The sequence below is a fragment of the Phyllostomus discolor genome, chromosome 6, assembly GCF_004126475.2.
Source record: "Phyllostomus discolor isolate MPI-MPIP mPhyDis1 chromosome 6, mPhyDis1.pri.v3, whole genome shotgun sequence".
NCBI classification, from domain to species: domain Eukaryota; kingdom Metazoa; phylum Chordata; class Mammalia; order Chiroptera; family Phyllostomidae; genus Phyllostomus; species Phyllostomus discolor.
In genome coordinates this window covers 104,862,852-104,868,851 of record NC_040908.2, presented here as the reverse complement: position 1 = coordinate 104,868,851, position 6,000 = coordinate 104,862,852, and the positions used below count along the sequence as shown (strand labels likewise).

At 50.4% G+C, this 6,000-nt stretch overlaps 1 protein-coding gene across 2 annotated transcripts in view; it reads left to right on the top strand.

Annotated features, from left to right (window-relative positions):
* The first annotated feature begins 252 nt into the window (after positions 1 to 252).
* Positions 253 to 6,000, top strand: part of FAT3 (FAT atypical cadherin 3) — a 640,331-nt gene continuing 634,583 nt past the window's right edge. For both annotated transcript variants that reach the window (XM_028515239.2, XM_036028695.1), the window contains exon 1: positions 253 to 751. The gene's annotated coding sequence lies outside the window, so the exon portion shown is untranslated. The remainder of the gene's footprint in view (positions 752 to 6,000) is intronic.

Genomic DNA, 6,000 nt, shown 5'->3' with positions numbered 1-6,000 from the left:
GGACTGCACAGTTTGTGAGCGCGCTCTCTGAAGCCGGCATTTCACTCTACGCGCAGCAGGAAGGCACGTTGGTGTTATCCTCCGCCCCGAGAGACTGGTGGAGGAAGACTCGAGCTCTAAAATTAGTCCAGCTTGCAGGCCAGGCGCGGGGAGCGCCCTCCAGCTCGCCCGCCTCCCCCGCTAACCCCCCCTCCCCTCCCACCCCCTTCCCCAGCGCCCTGCTCGGAGATCGCTAGTCTTCTCGGACGCGGAGTCTTCTCTCCCCCTCGCCCTTTTCTCCTGCGGTTTGGGAGGAGGAGACATTGAGAGGGAAGCGAGAGGGGGAGACGAGAGAGAGAGGGGCTTGGCGGTGCGTCGGCGTCGGTTGTGATGGGGAGCTGGGAGCAGTGAGGCGGCGAGCAGTAGCGACGGCAGCAGCAGCTCCGAGCCCACCAGAGAGTCGGCGCTCCTCCCGGCAGGCTGCGCTGTGATCTGGGCTGCGGATTTGGATCTCGCGCCCCCGTCCCTCTCCTCCCCGCTGCCGTTCTCCTCCCGATTTCCCTCCTCTGCCTGCGAGCCTCGTGGCGGCGGCGGTGGTGTCCCAGGCGCCCAGCGCCTCTGCTCACGGCTCTAGTCCCTGTGAGCGCACTGCGAGCTCTGCGGCGGCTGCGGCTGCGGCTGGGTGGCCAGCTCGCCCTGGGCTGGAGCTCCAGGAGAAGAAGACCACCGAGAAAGCGCCTAGTGGATCTGTGGATCGCTGGAGGAGGCAAGGGTGCGTGGGGATTTTTAAGGTGATCTTTTTGGCTGCCCGTTGCACCGGCTGGAGCGCGCCATCCGGACCATAGTTCCTGCAGCCCAGTGCAAACGGGCTCTGAGGCGGGCTCTGGGAGACGAGAGCCGGCAGAGCGCGTGGGGGAAACTTTTCACCTTGTAAAGTTCCTGCCTCGGCATGGCTCTGAGCCGGCGCCTCTGCAAGAAGGGAAGGAGGTTCAGTCCTGCGGCGGTAGCCGGGAGGTTGTCACGGAGAGTTGGCCAAGTTTGGGACTGAGGATTTGGGCAAGAGGTGCGAGGGGATTTCGAATGGGTGCACCGGTCCCTGTCCCCTCCCTGTCCCGGCCGCTGGTGCAGGTGGATGACAGGGTCAAGGCGGCGAGCCTACTTGGTAGCCCGTCCCCGTCTGGCGCAGTGGGGATGTTCAGATGCCGATGAGGGATCCGGCGGCACAAGTTGGGTCGTCGCTTGCTGAAGCAGCGGACTGAGCTGGGAATCCAGTTGCAGTTTGGCCGGGGGGCGGGGGGGGGGGGGGGGGGAAGGGGTGTTGGGGGAAGAGATGACCAGTCTGCCAGTCTGCTCCATGCTTCATTCCCGCCTGCGAGGGGCAGGGGCAGGGTGAGATTTACTGAATTGGCAGCGGCTCTCGGACTGGAGCGACAGCCTTTTACAGAATGGTGGGAGGAGGGACTTTTCCTGCTATCTTGACAGAGAGAGGGAAACCGAGTGCGGTGGAAGAAGAGCGTATGATATTTGGCGGGCGTGAGTGAAGGTTATACTGTCTTTGGAAGGAAAAAATAAAAATAAAAATTGAGCGGACCTGACCGTCCTAGGGGTGCATTGCAGCCCTCTCTGGGTTGGGAGGAGGAAACTTGAGGACGCAACAGCTGTGTATTCTGGGCGCCTTCCCAGGAGGTCCTGGATGGACCCCCTCGCCCGGGCCTTTGTGGGTGCGGGGCCGAGATGGGGGTCTGAGGGGCGCGGGCAAGGAGGCAGCCGTCCTAGTACAGACTGTCTTCCCGCGGCGTGCGGTGCACACCAGAATTTCGCCAGTGGGGGTCGCTGAGCTAAAGTGCATCTGGCCCCCGGGCTTGCGCGAGGTGGCGAGCACGGGTATTTTTAGCAGTACTGTGGCCTGTATTCCTCCCTCCCTTATCCCACTGACTTTTGTCGCGTGTACTTCCGAGATGGTTAAACATTGACCACAATTTGGCTTTGCGGAAGGCAACTTTTATTGTTCACTTTTCCCTGCCCCGCTCTCGCGGGCGGGCGTGCTCTTGGGGCAAGGATATGGGGGTGGCGGGAGTTTGGCTGCGAGCTAAGAGATCCTCCAGTAGCCTACCACGCAAGGGTGGAGCTCCAGGGATGTGTGTGGTGGTGATAGTGGCATCCTGAAGCTGCAGCTCCGTGTAATAATGTGGGCAAACCAGGCAGTGGAAGGGGGTCCCCGAATGAATGTGAGGAGGGAGGGAGGGAGGATGTAGAGACGTGGTGAGGTCGCCCTGGGGGGGGGGGGGGCGGATAAGAGTTTCCTGGGAGGGAGACGTGCCTGCAGCCCGGAGCGTGGGCAGTTGGTGGCAGTGGCCGGCGGTACCCGCAGACTCAGGCGCGGAGCTCTCTCTCACGGCTGCCTCGCACCGACTTAGACCCGGCTTCTGGTTTAGGCGAACCTGCTGTAGCTGCGGCGGGAGGGTGTGAGGGAAGAGCGGGCCACGCTAACAAGGGAAGAGTCTTTTTTCTCCCTCTCCTCTCCTCCCCCTTTCTCCCCGACCCAGACTCTGGCGCGTTTGTTTTCCAAGTTGGATCCCACTTCCATTTACAAGTGTCAGACAAATGCGCACAAACCTCCCCCACTCCCCCGGCCCAGGCCAGACGGGAGAGGGGGCGGGGGAGAACTATCTGGACAGCGCCTAGGACTGTGCACGCAGCCTTGGGGACTTTTCCAACTTGGGTTCACACTTGCATGGGTCCTTGGTGCTTAAAAAAAAATACACAAACAAAACAACGAAGCCAAAACCAGACCTGGCCACTGTATACCGAAGCTTTCCCCCTCCTCGCCTTGGACGTATTAATTTTCTGGCCCCAGTGCTCGTCTTTTCAAAGGCTAGTCTCAGGCGGTGGGAGGAAGGGGGCGGGGGGAGCAGGCCAACCAGTTCATCACGGAGGATTTGTGCTTTTGGCTTTGTTGCTAGGATTAGATTCTCTGATTGTGCCCGGGCTGAGTTAAAATAGATGCAGAGAGACTGTGAACCGATCAGAAAGCCTGCAGACGAGTTTGCCTCTGATTCAGGAGGCAAGTTCAGGTGGTGGAAAAGGGGTTAGCCCGCCATCTAGGAATTGAGAGCTGAGATGCCCACTTTTCAGTATAGATCAAAGAGAGCCTAGATTTCGCTTTCACCGGCAGGCACTGAACTTCTCTTAACGTTTATTGAACGCTTGAATGATGTTCTGGTTTGTGACGTGTAGATTTGAATCTGACAAGGAAAAGAAGGAAGGGGATAAAGAGAGGGAAGAGCGACCCAGAGAGTGAGATTCTGCAGAATCCTGGAAATTGCACAAAGCCAACTGCTCCTGCCTTTTTTTTTTTTTTTGGTTTTTTATTCCTAAATTGGAGCTGCTGAGCAGTGAGAGAATAAAGAACAGCCAAGAAAACCAGGGCGCCAAGAGACAAAGACAAAAAATGCATAATAACTTGAGCGCTTTGATGTTCTTTTTTCTTAGTAGGGTTGGAGTGGGGGAAGGGTTTTTTAACGTTTTACAGGGAGAAAAGTTGTCTCTTAGAATTAAAACCAGTGCTGATGTTTAATCATGAATCCTAGTTCTTGCCTTTTTGGAACTTGGACAATAAAGGGTGTTGGGGCCAATTTCTATGCACAGTGAGCTGGGATGAGAAAGTTCCCAGAACTGTCCAGTTATAATGTCTTCATATCTGAGCCACACAGGGAACTCCACATGAAAGGCAGCTGGCCCAGAGATCAGAAATCGGTCAGCTGTTGGGCTGGCTCCATCTCTTGTAGCTGCAGGATTTTCACAGCCAGTGTTTGTTGCCCAGTGACCAGCTTTCAAGCTCCCACCCTAACCCTCCTTTGCTTTTTCCAAATTTTATTTATTCTGGTTCCTGGCACTGTCATTTGGGGGGACTTTTTTTTTTTAAATAGGACCCAGTCTATCTCTTAACTAGCAATTACAGTTGTGCTGAGCTACTCAAAAATGAAATGAGTAGCAATAAACAGAGTGTGTGCCCACTGACCTGTATGCTATATGGTTATTTTGCCAGCTCATAGCTTTTTGTAAAGCAGCAACTCTTCAGGCTGCTCACATAAGACCATCCTGATGTGTCAGGTTATGTTATCCTTGCTTTCTTTATTTGCTGCAGAATGACCTGCTCTAATCTGGCTGATGAATTATGTCAAATAGAAAGAAGTAGGCAATTACTAGAGAAGAGGATATTTAGTGATTACCAGCTGGTCTGAGAAGTGCTTCCTATGGCTGTTGCATTGTTAGGCTGTATTAATAACTCATAATGTAAATACGACCAATGTGGCTTTACATTTACTGTTTTTTGGAGTTGGGTGTGGTATTCCATGATACCCCTATCTGCCCAGTGGCTGATGGGTTGGCTTCTTCCTCTGGGGCAAGAGGCAAAGGATAATTTGGGGGCCGTTGTTTTTTTTTCCATTGTGGGTCATTTCTAGGTTTTTACCTTTTGCAGGAGCATTGAGTGGGGATCATCTGATGGGATCAGGTGGGCAAGTCCATTCAGACTGATTTTTTTTTGATTGCTGAGGAAGGACTATTGATGAAACCATCTTCTTTGCTTGTTGTGACAAACACTAGGGAGGCATGAAAATATAAAAGAAGGGGATCTGACAGACACTCAGAGGAAAGGATGCATCTCCTGCCCAATTTCTTCCTGCAAATAAGGGAACCCTGACTTACACAGATATTCATAATCTTAAAAAAATGAAGGAAGAAATACAACTCCTCTGTATGTCGCTTCACTTATTGATAAAATTTTCTGAGAGAGTTTTCAGTATTTAATTGTTGACTATGTCATTATGACCAGCTTTCCACCCACTTGAAAGGGTTGGGTCTATGTTTTATAGCCTGTCCTCTTAAGGACAACCACAGTGCCTACGGCCTGATAGGCACAAAGTAAATACTTTTGATTTAGGTGACTTTCTCTGGGAAAACCCTGAGGGTAAATATCCTTTTTGTGTTTTGGCCAATATGATTCTACTGGCTTCTGAAACTTAGTGATTTTTCTGTCAATTGAAGAGTATCTACTCCTTTAATAAGCTTCTTTTCTTTCTTTGTTAATGTTGTCTCTTTCCCCCCAAATCCCTTTCCAAGAATAATTATAAGAAAGCTTGTCTTCCCTTAAATAAAAATATGAAGATTCTGATTTAATTTATTGAGAACATATTTGACACTTGTCTGGTGGCTTCAAGCCAGTTTCTGGTCTACCAAAATAGGTTATCAGTGATGTGTGACAGTGACAAATGACCCACTCCAGTGGTTCTGAAATGGAATGGCCCTCCCAGGTTAGTCTTACTTTTAGTCAATCCTAGGATTGAGGTATTTTTGTTTTAAGCAGAAGGAATGACAATTTGAGAATGAGTTTACTGGCATGATGGTGGTCAGAGAAAAATAGAGAACAGATTTCAAAACTTAAGTGATCAGGCTCTTCATATAATGAGAGATGTTTCTTCCTTCACTGCATAGATATGTGTGAATGTGAAGGCCCAGGTGGAGTTCAGGGGAGGGTTGCTTGACTCTCCTTCTTTAGACATTGCTTTATGGGAGCATCCCCTTGCTTGGACATAAGAGTTGTACAGGGTCCTTGAGCAGATTTTAGTATTTCACCCTTTTGATCTTTCAGGTTCCAAGATTGTGGATTACAGCCTCTATTTAATAAAGGAAATTTATTTAATTAACTCTTACTCTTGTATGTCACAGTTATCCCTTTGTTTTTAACTCTGCAAATTCCACAGTTTAAAAGTCATTTAATTTTTCCTTCTTAAAGAAGCTTCACTTTTATTTTTTCGATTTAATTTTTCTTTGTTGCTTTTATCTCTTTACAATTTTTTTATTTTAGATTTGCCTTTAGTAATATTGAAGGCAGTGCAAAGGACATATTTGTAAATGTAAAATATGTTCTTTGCTTCTGTGTACTTACTGGTTTGTTGGGAAGGTGGGATATGCCGTGTGCAAACTAGAAATCAGCATGTTGGCCATGTTTGTTAATTG